We start from the raw sequence: 14,764 nt of genomic DNA, 5'->3' as shown, positions 1-14,764 counted from the left end.
CTCGGTCGTGTCATCAGCTGGCATGGAATGTCATTCCACTGCTATACTGATGACACACAACTGTATGTAGAAACTGCCCCAAGTCCCTCTGATGCATGTGCCTGTCTGAACTGCATGTGCCTGCCTTGAGGAGATAAGGGCATGGATGAAGCATAACTTCCTTCAACTGAACCTCAGCTTAACTGAGTCCCTAAGCCCCCACCAGGTCCAGCACTCACCAATAATAACACACCTCACCATTGCAGGACAGAACATCCCTCTCTCCCACTCAGTTTCCAATCTGCGTGTAAAGCTTGATTCCTCCCTGACCTTTGACAGCCACGTCAAACAACTGTGTAAAGCGTCATTCTATCACCTCAAGAACATTGCCAAACTCCGTCCCACTTTATCTCCTCGAGGCTGGACTACTGCAACGCACTCTTCATCGGGATCCCTGGCAGCAGTCTCCAGAAGCTCCGGTACATCCAGAACAGCTGCTGCAGGACCCTGATGAGAGTGCGGCAACACCATCACATCACCCACATCCTGGCATCGCTGCACTGGATCCCCGTCTCATTCCGGATTGAATTCAAAACCCTCCTACTGACTTTCCAGCCCCTCCTTATCTCAAAGAACTGCTCTCCCGCCATAACCCCACCCACACCCTCAGGTCAAGCCTGCTCCTTCACCACCCCTGGACCAAGCGCCGCTCCTTGGGGGATCGGGCTTTAAGCTCGACCGCCCCCCAGCCTCCGGAATGCCCTCCCGGACCACCTGAAGGCACCACAGACTCTGGGCTCCTTTAAATCGGACTTTTCTCTTTAGGAAGGCTTTCTGTTGATAGCTGTGCTCTGTGGTGTCATTGTCCCTTGTAGCGTCAGTTGGGTTCTTTGTGTCAGTTGCCCTGTCTAGTTGTGTCAATTTTATTTCTATTTGGTTTTTGTTTATTTTATGCACTTTGAGATTATTGTAAATAATTATGTAATTGTCCCTTTAAACATCCTAAGATCAACATCCCCATAGTGTTCACATTTCTCTCATGTAAATGTTGTAGCTACATAGAAAGATTCAACAATTTATTTGGGAAATATCCAGTGTTTTCTTCATTACCATGCTGATTTCAAGATGTATTGGATTTATTTGTATCTGTTAAATTCATTGAATACATGTTGTTTAGTATATTTACTACATTTAGTATGTTTTTTTTTTCTTTCTCTGTGAAGTAATTTCATTTCAAGTTGTGATTTGGTTTATGTAGATACAACATTTCAATGTTGTTAACAAACAGTAACCAGAAATCTGATCTAATTTGGATATTTATACTGAGTTTGCAGCAAACAGAAGGTTCGCCACAAGTTTCCCAGAATTGTTTGCCAGAAGTTCACAGCTTGCCGCAAATTTGCTGCAAATTGGCCAAAGGTTTGCCACAACTGCTTGCCCAGAAGCCTGTTTTTTTGGTAAGGGTATGTTATGAAATGTTCTGTATGCCTCTGTAAAAACACACTCAATTATTCCCAGTCACGCAGTAGCCATGGTTTTACAGGGAACACAGATCTTCAGGAGCTAGCTGTGTAAACTGTTTTTACTGAGAACACTCAGGTCATGAGTGGAGACAGTATGCTATACAATGTCAAGGGCAAACAAGGAACTTTTTATGAGGCACACACAATGCCTTATAGGTGCATTTATAATGTTGAATGATGCACTTATAATGCATTAGAACACTTAGTATAAGCTGTTCGCCGGAGACACTGTACCATGTCAAGGGCAAACAAGGAGCTTCCATAATCCATCTACCCTTATTTTACCTAATGATCATCATAGACTTTTATAGCCATTGAAGGACATATAGTAACAACAGGACTCAGGCCAGGAGGTGGACTTCACACCTGAGTCTTTTGACGTCCATCCTGACCAAATGGAGGAAAGAGTTCTCCCTCCCAGCATCACAGATTGACCTGGAGATCCCAGCATCATTCATAGCGCAGGGAAAGGAAAGGAGACACTGTTCCTCTCACATCACCGCCTGGACCGCCACCACTGGGAAGTGCTGAGCAGGTGTAGTGTGATAGGGTGAGACGGCAGAGATCGGTACGTCCCTCCGTGACCTCCCCTGACCCCCAGTCATCCGACAGCAGTCAGGAAACACAGCCTATAAATCACTGTGGGATTATGTAGTGAAGTGTGTGTGGATAGTGAGAAAAGTTTAGTAAGACCTATGATTGAGTGTAGTCTGGCACAGGGGTGCGAAGGTGAATGGAAAGGCGCTGGAGCAACAAACCGCCCTTGCTGTCTCTGCCTGGACAGTTCCCGTCTCTCCATTGGGATTCTCTGCCTCTGACCCTATTATGGGGGCTGAGTCACTGGCTTACTGGTGCTTTCCATGCCGTCCCTAGGAGGGGTGCGTCACTTGAGTGGGTTGTAGGGGTGTAACGATCCATCTACTACATCGATGTATCGATTTATATTCCTATGATCCAACTACATCGATCTGTGCTCGGCGAGTTGGCCTTTTGGACAACATATATCAATCTAACATCGTTTTAAAATGTAATAAATCGATTGTATCGATACTAGGAAATAACCCATTGGATTTAAGCACGTCAGACTTTATATGGATGTTTTTTCTTAGCACTTTTAATGATAAAGGCTTTAAACATTACTCGATTCAGTCTGCCTATCCGTGACGTCATCGCCCGCGCCAGCAGCAGCGCAAAGGCGCAAAGACAACAAAACATAGCATGGCGGACGACAGAGGAGAAGCCGACGAGCGAGAAATTATCAAGCCACCATTGCGGTCCTTACAAGAAACAGTAATCTAGGAAACTTCACCTGCACTGTCCAGTATCCAGGTATTTATTTCAGTCACACTGGTTGAATTTTTGGCTAAAAGGTTACTGAATCGATTTCAAGTCACTGAATCGTTTCGGATCGTATCGTTCTAAATGAACCAATATCGTCCTTGAATCGTATCGACAACCACGAATCATGATACAAATCGAATCGTTGTTAAAACGAATCGTTACACCCCTAGTGGGTTGAGTCACTGATGTGATCTTCCTGTCCGGTTTGTCGCCCCCTCGGGCTCGTGCAGTGGAGGAGATCTTCGTGGACTATACTCAGCCTTGTCTCAGGGTAGTAGGTTGGTGGTCTGTTGATATCCCTCTGGTGGTGTGGGGGCTGTGCTTTGGCAAAGTGGGTGGGGTTATATCCTGCCTGGTTGGCCTTGTCCGGGGGTATCGTCGGACAGGGCTACAGTGTCTCCCGACCCCCCCCTGTCTCAGCCTCCAGTATCTATGCTGCAATAGTCTATGTGCCGGGGGGCTAGGGTCAGTCTGTTATATCTGGTGTTATTCTCCTGTCTTATCCGGTGTCCTGTGTGAATTTAAGTATGCTCCCTCTAATTATCTCTCTCTCCCTCTCCCCTCTTGGAGGACCTGAGCCCTAGGACCATGCCTCAGGACTACCTGGCCTGATGACTCCTTGCTGTCCCCAGTCCACCTGGTCGTGCTGCTGCTCCAGTTTCAACTCTTCTGCCTGCGGCTATGGAACCCTGACCTGTTCACCAGACGTGCTACCTTGTCCCAGATCTGCTGTTTTCAACTCTCTCTCTCTACCGCACCTGCTATTTCAACCTCTAAATGCCCGGCTATGAAAAGCCAAGTGACATTTACTCCTGATGTACTGACCTGTTGCAACCTCTACAACCACTGTGATTATTATTTGACCCTGCTGGTCATTCTATGAACGTTTGAACATCTTGGAGAAAAATCTGTCCTTAATGGCCATGTACTGTTATAATCTCCACCCGGCACAGACAGAAGGGGACTGGACACCCCTCAGAGCCTGGTTCCTCTCTAGGTTTCTTCCTAGGTTCCTGCCTTTCTAGGGAGTTTTTCCTAGCCACCGTGCTTCTCCATCTGCATTGTTTTGGGTTTTAGGCTGGGTTTCTGTATAGCACTTTGTGACATCTGCTGATGTAAAAAGGGCTTTATAAATACATTTGATTGATTGATTGATTTAGCGAGAGCTCCTGCTGGCTATTTCTGTTCGTGTTCTAACCCCTGTTACAGCCTCACCCCGGATAAAATAACCCTTGGAACACTTTACTAGTCTGTACTGAGCTACTGTATGGGTCAGTGTCCAACTCTACAATGAAGGAAAAAAGTATTTGATCCCCTGCTGATTTTGTACGTTTGCCCACTGACAAAGACATGATCAGTCTATAATGTTAATGGTAGGTTTATTTGAACAGTGAGAGACAGAATAACAACAACAAAATCCAGAAAAACGCATGTAAAAAATGTTATAAATTGATTTGCATTTTAATGAGGGAAATAAGTATTTGACCCCTCTGCAAAACATGACTTAGTACTTGGTGGCAAAACCCTTGTTGGCAATCACAGAGGTCAGACGTTTTTTGTAGTTGACCACCAGGTTTGCACACATCTCAGGAGGGATTTTGTCCCACTCCTCTTTGCAGATCTTCTCCAAGTCATTAAGGTTTCGAGGCTGACGTTTGGCAACTCGAACCTTCAGCTCCCTCCACAGATTTTCTATGGGATTAAGGTCTGGAGACTGGCTAGGCCACTCCAGGACCTTAATGTGCTTCTTCTTGAGCCACTCCTTTGTTGCCTTGGCCGTGTGTTTTGGGTCATTGTCATGCTGGAATACCCATCCACGACCCATTTTCAATGCCCTGGCTGAGGGAAGGAAGTTCTCACCCAAGATTTGACGGTACATGGCCCCGTCCATCGTCCCTTTGATGCGGTGAAGTTGTCCTCTCCCCTTAGCAGTTCATTGGCAAACTTCAGACGGGCCTGTATATGTGCTTTCTTGAGCAGGAGGACCTTGCGGGCGCTGCAGGATTTCAGTCCTTCACGGCGTAGTGTGCTACCAATTGTTTTCTTGGTGACTATGGTCCCAGCTGCCTTGAGATCATTGACAAGATCCTCCCGTGTAGTTCTGGGCTGATTCCTCACCGTTCTCATGATCATTGCAACTCCACGAGGTGAGATCTTGCATGGAGCCCCAGGCCGAGGGAGATTGACAGTTCTTTTGTGTTTCTTCCATTTGCGAATAATCGCACCAACTGTTGTCACCTTCTCACCAAGCTGCTTGGCGATGGTCTTGTAGCCCATTCCAGCCTTGTGTAAGTCTACAATCTTGTCCCTGACATCCTTGGAGAGCTCTTTGGTCTTGGCCATGGTGGAGAGTTTGGAATCTGATTGATTGATTGCTTCTGTGGACAGGTGTCTTTTATACAGGTAACAAGCTGATATTAGGAGCACTCCCTTTAAGAGTGTGCTTCTAATCTCGGCTCGTTACCTGTATAAAAGACACCTGGGAGCCAGAAATCTTTCTGATTGAGAGGTGGTCAAATACTTATTTCCCTCAAATGCAAATCAATGTATAACATTTTTTACATGCGTGTTTCTGGATTTTTTTGTTGTTATTCTGTCTCTCACTGTTCAAATAAACCTACCATTAAAATTATAGACTTATCATTTCTTTGTCAGTGGGAAAACGTACAAAATCAGCAAGGGATCAAATACTTTTTTCCCTCACTGTATATGAGTTCCTGTTACTTTACCCTTTGATATCAATGCTTAGCTGTCTTTGGATATGGGTCACTGAAGCAATTTGCAGTGAATGTTTTTTTATTTATTTCATGGTTAATCTGTGCATGAAAGTATAAGTAATGACTGGGCAATAGGGCTCAGTTTCTAAAAACAGTACAGTGAAGTGTAGTATGATGACTCATCATCAGTCAAATCTGTGGATAACCATCATCATCAACCACCACATCCAATCCCAGAACTAACGACCAACCACAGTCTGTCTGCAGTGCGCAATGTGTTATGTCACATCATTATATACTTAAAAAATTAGATTTTCACTAATTTCACATAGTTGAAGCCATGTAAAACAGGGATAATTGTCTTTACTGCAGTGGAGGCTCCTCAGAGTAGGAAGTGGAGGACCATCCTCCTCAGTAAAAATTGTGAAACACTAAAAAAGTGATCATTTTTTGATAAAACTATTCTAAATATATTCATATGTCACCAAATAATTGATTAAAACACACTGTTTTGCAATGACGGTCTATAGTAACTTCAACAGCACTCTCTGGGGCAGCACCATGGTGTAGCCGGAGGACAGCTAGCTTCTGTCCTCTGGGTACATTGACTTCAATACAAAACCTAGGAGGCTCGTAGGCCTCACCCCCTTCCATAAACCTACATGGTAAGTATGACCACTTGACATAGATTAAGTAGATTAATCAAATCTGACATTGTTGTCAATTTCTGATCAATCTTGCATGCTTTCTCAATCAGCTGTAACTGTATGTGCACTCGTAAATCAGGTCCTTTCTTGAGTTGGGCTCTGGGATATAACAACCGTTGAGTATCTGATTTTATGGTGGATTGTGGAGGAGGGGGGGTGAGTGTGTTGGAGTATGTGAGTATATGCGTGTGTGTTTGTCCGGCATCTGTTGTGGGGGGTGGGGATGTTGGGGGGTGGTATGGGATGGACCACGGTAATTATTTGCTAGGATAATAATTGCTTGTCAATAAATTAAATGTAATACAATGGCAATCCGGGTTATATGTTAAAATCCTACGTATGAACTGCCGACATTATTACACATATTCATTGATAATGATAGAAAATAAGATATGCAAGATATTTGAATAGATACAGTGGGGGAAAAAAGTATTTAGTCAGCCACCAATTGTGCAAGTTCTCCCACTTAAAAAGATGAGAGAGGCCTGTAATTTTCATCATAGGTACACGTCAACTATGACAGACAAAATGAGAAAAAAAATTCTCCATAAAATCACATTGTAGGATTTGTAATGAATTTATTTGCAAATTATGGTGGAAAATAAGTATTTCGTCAATAACAAAAGTTTCTCAATACTTTGTTATATACCCTTTGTTGGCAATGACACAGGTCAAATGTTTTCTGTAAGTCTTCACAAGGTTTTCACACACTGTTGCTGGAATTTTGGCCCATTCCTCCATGCAAATCTCCTCTAGAGTAGTGATGTTTTGGGGCTGTCGCTGGGCAACACGGACTTTCAACTCCCTCCAAAGATTTTCTATGGGGTTGAGATCTGGAGACTGGCTAGGCCACTCCAGGACCTTGAAATGCTTCTTACGAAGCCACTCCTTCGTTGCCCGGGCGGTGTGTTTGGGATCATTGTCATGCTGAAAGACCCAGCCACGTTTCATCTTCAATGCCCTTGCTGATGGAAGGAGGTTTTCACTCAAAATCTCACGATACATGGCCCCATTCGTTCTTTCCTTTACACGGATCAGTCGTCCTGGTCCCTTTGCAGAAAAACAGCCCCAAAGCATGATGTTTCCACCCCCATGCTTCACATTAGGTATGCTGTTCTTTGGATGCAATTCAGCATTCTTTGTCCTCCAAACACGACGAGTTGAGTTTTTACCAAAAAGTTCTATTTTGGTTTCATCTGACCATATGACATTCTCCCAATCCTCTTCTGGATCATCCAAATGCACTCTAGCAAACTTCAGACGGGCCTGGACATGTACTGGCTTAAGCAGGGGGACACGTCTGGCACTGCAGGATTTGAGTCCCTGGCGGCGTAGTGTGTTACTGATGGTAGGCTTTGTTACTTTGGTCCCAGATCTCTGCAGGTCATTCACTAGGTCCCCCCGTGTGGTTCTGGGATTTTTGCTCACCGTTCTTGTGATCATTTTGACCCCACGGGGTGAGATCTTGCGTGGAGCCCCAGATCGAGGGAGATTATCAGTGGTCTTGTATGTCTTCCATTTCCTAATAATTGCTCCCACAGTTGATTTCGTCAAACCAAGCTGGTTACCTATTGCAGATTCAGTCTTCCCAGCCTGGTGCAGGTCTACAATTTTGTTTCTGGTGTCCTTTGACAGCTCTTTGGTCTTGGCCATAGTGGAGTTTGGAGTGTGACTGTTTGAGGTTGTGGACAGGTGTCTTTTATACTGATAACAAGTTCAAACAGGTGCCATTAATACAGGTAACGAGTGGAGGACAGAGGAGCCTCTTAAAGAAGAAGTTACAGGTCTGTGAGAGCCAGAAATCTTGCTTGTTTGTAGGTGACCAAATACTTATTTTCCACCATAATTTGCAAATAAATTCATAAAAAATCCTACAATGTGATTTTCTGGATTTTTTTTCCTCAATTTGTCTGTCATAGTTGACGTGTACCTATGAGGAAAATTACAGGCCTCTCTCATCTTTTTAAGTGGGAGAACTTGCACAATTGGTGGCTGGCTAAATACTTTTTTCCCCCACTGTATATATTTTTAAATAGTTATATATAGAGGTGACAGCATTGGAAATGCTTTCGGTGGCTAATCTGCTTCTGTTTTGTGCGTGGCACTGTGTGCTGTTTTCGATGGATGGGTCCTGGCCTCTCGGGGCCCTAGGGATCCGGAGGGATGTGGGTGGGATGCCGATCACTGGGATGACGGCTCAACTTGGGATGGGGAGGGGCTTTAGTGGAGAACAATTGAAGGGATACTTAGTAGCAATGCAAATATCATGGTACAGCTATATGGACACTCAATCATTTTTATGGTAAATTTACAAACATATATAATGATAAATAGACTTGAAACTTGTATCTCATTATGGTGTATGATGAAATTAGCCAGTTATAATTGTAATGGCTTAGCTGATAATAACAAAAGAAGAACAATATTTACATGGCTCAAAGAGAAGGAATATAATATATATTGTTTACAGGAAACTCATTCAACAATTCTAGATGAAGTTGTGTGGAAAAAGGAATGGGGGAGTGAAATATACTTCTCCCATGGGCAATTTCGATCCGAATGTGCAAATTGTCCAAATAGATACGCAAGGTAGATGGATTATTTTAAATATGTTATTGGACAATAAACAGATATGGCTCATTAACATTTACGGACCAAATAATGATGATCCACACTTCTTTGACAATATATATAATAAATTATCAACCCTGCAAGCAATTCAAGACAATATTATTATGGTGGGGGATTATAATACTGTTTTAAATAGCTCAATGGACCGTAAAGGAAATCACACCACAAACAATCACCCACATGCTCTTAAGGAAATCGTGAATGTCATGGATACATTAGAACTAGTAGATATATGGAGGCTTAAATATCCTGATCTAGTGAGATATACATGGCGGAGACTCAATCAAGCTAGTCATCTTGACTTCTTTCTTATCTCATTCTCGTTGGCACCAAAAGTTTAAAAAGTGTTGATAGGGGACAGAATGCGGTCAGACCATCATATAATTGGCATATACATTACTCTTACTGAATTTCCACGTGGGCAAGGATATTGGAAATTTAATCAAAGCCTATTGGATGATAATTTATTTTTAACTAGGACAAAGGAATTTATAACTGACTTTTTCCGACATAACATAGGTACAGCAAATCCCCTTATTGTATGGGACACCTTTAAATGTGCCTTTAGAGGCCATGCAATTCAGTACTCATCTCGAAAACAAAAGAAATTTAGGTCAAAAGAGTTTATACTAACAAAGGAAATAGAAAGTCTAACAGAACAGATAGATGGCAATAAAAACTGTAACATAGAGGCTCAGAATAAATTAGAGGAAAAACAAAAAGAAATGGAGAAACTTACTCAAGAAAGATCAAGTGTAATATATTATAGAAATAAAGCAAACAGGATGGAATATGGGGAAAAATGCACCAAATTCTTTTTTAATCTTCAACATAGGAATGCTACCAAAAATAATTGAATGAAATTGGTTACAATTGACGGAGTAACCCACGATTCATCAAATGATATTCTGAAGAAGGAAATAAGGTACTTTAAGCATATGTTTTCGTTTCAGTCGCCTCCATCTCCTCTAACTGAAGCTAATTGTAGAGATTTTTTTCTATTGATAATGTAAAATTAACAGCCAAACAGAAAGACTCATGTGAAGGTGAAATTACAGAGGAGGAACTTCTGGATGCAATTAAAGACTTTAAGTCTGGAAAAACTCCAGGGTTGGATGGCATACCAGTCGAAGTATACCAAACCTATTTTGATAAACTAAGAGGACCGCTATTAGCATGTTTTAACCACTCCTATGTAAATGGTAGATTATCTGACACTCAAGAAGAAGGTCTGATCTCATTATTACTGAAACAGGATACAAGTGGAAAATATAAAGATCCAGTCCATTTTAAAAATTGGAGGCCCCTTACACTTCAGTGTTGTGATGCAAAAATTCTAGCAAAATGTATAGCGCATAGAATTAAAAAGGTATTGTCGGATATTATTCATTCTAATCAGACAGGTTTTTTACAAGGAAGATACATTGGAGATAATAAAAGGCAAGTATTGGAAACAATAGAACATTATGGAAAATCGGAGAATCCAGGCCTGCTATTCATAGCAGACTTCGAAAAGGCATTTGATAAAGTACGACTGGGGTTTATATATAAATGCCTGGAGCATTTCAATTTTGGTGAATCTCTTATAAATTGGGTCAAAATCATGTATAGTAACCCTAGATGTAAAATAGTAAATAATGGCTATTTCTCAGAAAGTTTTAAACTGTCAAGAGGAGTGAAACAAGGTTGTCCACTATCGGCATATCTATTTATTGTGGCCATCGAGATATTAGCTATTAAAATCAGATCCAACAATAATATCAGAGGATTAGAAATCCAGGGCTTAAAAACAAAGGTGTCATTGTACGCTGATGATTCATGTTTTCTTTTAAATCCACAACTAGAATCACTCCACAGCCTCATAGAGGATCTAGATACATTTTCTAACCTCTCTGGATTACAACCAAATTATGACAAATGTACTATATTACGTATTGGATCAATAGAAAATACAATTTTTACATTGCCATGTAGTTTACCAATAAAATGGTCTGATGGTGATGTGGATATACTCAGAATACATATCCCAAAGGAAATAAATGATCTCACTTCAATAAATTATAATAGAAAGTTAACAAAAATAGATAAGATCTTGCAACCATGGAAAGGTGGGTGCCTGTCAATTTGTGGAAAAATCACCCTGATTAACTCTTTAGTATTATCCCAGTTTACCTATTTGCTTATGGTCTTGCCTACGCCTAGCGAACAGTTTTTTAAATTATATGAGAAAAAAATATTCCATTTTATTTGGAACGGCAAGCCAGACAAAATTAAACGGGCCTATTTATATAATGAATATGAATTCGGAGGACAGAAATGATTAAATATTAAAGCATTAGACCTATCACTAAAAGCTTCAGTCATACAAAAGTTATACTTAAATCCAAACTGGTTCTCTAGCAAATTAGTAAGATTGTCTCACCCAATGTTCAAGAATGGCCTTTTCCCCTTTATTCAGATTACAACCACTCACTTTCAGTTATTTGAAAAGGAAATCATCTCCCAGATATCACTATTTCTAAAACAAGCCATAGAAAGTTGGTTGCAATTTCAATTTAATCCTCCAGAAACGACAGAACAAATAATGCAACAAATATTGTGGTTACAATTTTTGTGGTGGCAAATTTTGTTGACTTTTTGTTGAAGAACCCTCTCTGGGGTACATGCGAATTAAAACCGAGGTTCGACCTCTGCCTGAGATCAGTTTCATGAAAAAGGATGAAAAACTGAGGGCGTTCAATACCAATTGGTATCAAAAGTATAGCTGGTTAACAGGGAGCCTTTCATCAAGCCGCCTGTATTGCTGGCCTTGCCTGCTTTTTTGGAAAGTCTGAGCCTTGGGCGAAAGAGGGGTACAGTGACCTGAAGAACATCGATCGTTCAGCTAAACGACAAAACAAAAGCAGGGAGCATATAAATGCCCACATCAGATTCAAGCTTCTGGGAAAAAGCCGCATTGATCATGACGAAGGTCTGCAAATTCAAACTGCGCATCACAACGAAAGGGAAAGCTCCTCTAACAAGTGCAACGACAAGGAGCTTGCAGCGGTATTTGCACGTTACGATGCTTGCTGAATTTATGGAACTTTCTACTGTCTTTTCTGGGATGTCGAAATCAATTCAGAATGATTTGATAGCTTCCAACGCATCATCCATTAAAAGTTTGATTAAAGAGAGTTTGACGCAGCGCTTTTTTTCGTGCGCGCTCAAGTAGGCTTTCCACTTTCCTTCGGTATTTATTTAGCAAAGATGATAACACATAATCACTCCGGACAGACACAAGTTAAAACTCATTACATAAATGTTGCAGAAGCCTAGGCTACACCTAAACATTCGAGATTTGACATGTTGTATGGGATGAAAACGAGACTATTTTTCAGTCTCATCAACTGTAGGCTACTAATAAGAGCATATGCATACAGCCTATGTGCGCTGTCCATTTGGTCAGGGTAACTAATTGGTAACGTTATGTATTTATAGTCCATTTTTGTGTCAGGAGAAAATGTGAATGTGATCAAATTTGGTTTATATTCAAAATTGGGCTGACTAGGCTGTCTATACGTTTTCAATCCAAAATAATTAACTGGAAATAATCAACATAATAGTGATGACACATTTTTTATAAGGCCTACAGTTGCATAGGCCTGCATGATGCAAACATGCATAAAGCAAGCTCAGCCCTGTGAGTTCTATTGTCTATCAGTTGTTTTCTCTGTGTCTGGGTAGAGGAAATCCCCCTTCTAATCTAGTCTAAATATAATTCATATGAACAAGTATAAGGTTGCTGCAGTTTGACAGGGTTCTCAGTTTTTGTGACCTGATTAGGAACAACTGGTCCCATCATAGCCCTTATAAAACCTTTTTGCAACTGATTAATCACTGTCATACCTTATAGGCTCCAGAGTTTTCCTGGTTAGGTTAACAGATAAGGAAAAACTCTGGTCCCCAGGGGGAAAAAGTTGCCCCCCCCCCCCCACTCTGGGACCTATGGTGCCACCAGTCTGTTCAGTTATCGTCAGGTATGTGGATGATCAGGGCTTTATTCAGATAGTCCAGGTAGCGATGATTAGCTGTTCAGGAGTCTTTAATCCAAAGAGACATGGACAAACGTGATGTTCAAACCTACGATGGTGCAGCTGTAATGGAATGTATCTGCTATTTGTATTTCCAGCTAAGTCCTCTCCTGTTCCCTGATTTAAGAAGTGACCACTCCACTACCATTGTCAACTCTCTCCTGACATGGACTGAAGCCACGTCTCATGTGCCCGCTCATCCACTGGCACATTGAATGTTTCCTCTCCAAGCACTGTGAGTACCGCTATCAATTTTCTCTCATTACTGTATGTAGAGTCAATCACATACACAAACACATTCACATTATTACACATCAATGATTTTACTCCTTGCTTGGACTAACTCATTCTTAGCTCTTTTGTCTAACTGAGTAGTGTGTTGTGTTATTGTTTGTCTTCCCAGTCAAATCCTGTCCTGCACTGAAGTCAAACCTCTGAAAACCTCAACTCATGCCTCATACCCTCATTCAATCACTGCTGTGATCCCTTCCCAACACTGTAAGTAGCCCTCTCATTCCCATTCCCCATAATATTGTACTATAAATGTCTTTATTAAATGCTTTAGGTTAAAATAATTACTCTTTGACGATTTTTGAAATACACTTTGACGTCTCCATGTGTTCCGCGCCTCAATTTTTCAAGTCTCCAGCCTCAACTGCTTGACTGATAATCTACCCACAAACACAGATACTGGAACGTCACATATAGTCATTTTTTCACAGCAGGAGCAGAACAACGATTCCCTTCTTTCAAATACGGATGTGATGATATGTGTCAAATCGTATTGTTTCAGTTAGAGGTGTTTTGAATGATTGATTTGTTTACACTTCTTGGTGGTTGAGTTAACTGCCTCAGCAATCACAGGAGTTTGTTTTCTTTCTGTGAGAGGTGGGAGGTCGGGTAGGTGGCGAGGGTGTGTGTGTCAGGAGCGGAGAAAGTGTGCCTGCCATACCATGTCAAGGGCAAACAAGGAGCTTTCTATGAGGCACACACATAATGCCTTATAGGTGCATTTATAATGCCAAATGCTATAAGCTGTCCACCGGAGACACTGTACCATGTCAAGGGCAGACACGGAGCTTCCATAATTAATCTCACGTTATGTTACCTATGTTCATCATAGACTCTTATTATTCTGATTCCACTAATAAATGTAATCCCTTTTAGCTTGTGATTCAAATGCAGGCTCTTAGCATTGAGTATTAAAGAGGTGCTCATATATGCCATTATGTTGTTGTTTATTGATTGTGTCAGTTCACTTCGGTGGGTGTTAAATTGCTGTACAGCAATTGTGATGAAAATGAGAAGTGAAGGTCTTATGCAAACAAAGCAAAACACTCTCCACGTTGTGTTAAACTGGGAGAGCATGGTATCTGATCAGTCAGTCAGCCTGCCAGAAAGTGTTTTTCATTGTGCCTAATGCCTATACCCATAATAATATATACCATTTAGCAGACGCTTTTATCCAAAGAGACTTAGTCATGTGTGCATACATTTTACATATGAGTGGTCCTGGGAATCAAACCCACTACCCTGGCGTTACAAGTGCCATGCTCTACCAACTGAGCTACAAAGGACGGTAGAAACCCATCTCCCTCACTCACTCCCTCACTGTCCCGTTTCTAAAAACCGTACAGTGAAGAGTGTAGTATGATCAGTCAAATATGTGGGTGCACTCTTAGAATAAAAAGTGCTGTCTAGAACCTTAAAGGGTTCTTCGGCTGTCCCCATAGGAGAACCCTTTGAAGAACCCTTTTTGGCTGCAGGTAGAACCTATTTGGGTTCCATGTACA

This window comes from Coregonus clupeaformis, chromosome 23 (assembly GCF_020615455.1).
Source record: "Coregonus clupeaformis isolate EN_2021a chromosome 23, ASM2061545v1, whole genome shotgun sequence".
In the NCBI taxonomy this organism is placed as follows: domain Eukaryota; kingdom Metazoa; phylum Chordata; class Actinopteri; order Salmoniformes; family Salmonidae; genus Coregonus; species Coregonus clupeaformis.
The sequence above is the reverse complement of the archived record's forward strand: the minus strand, read 5'-3'. Positions refer to the sequence as shown.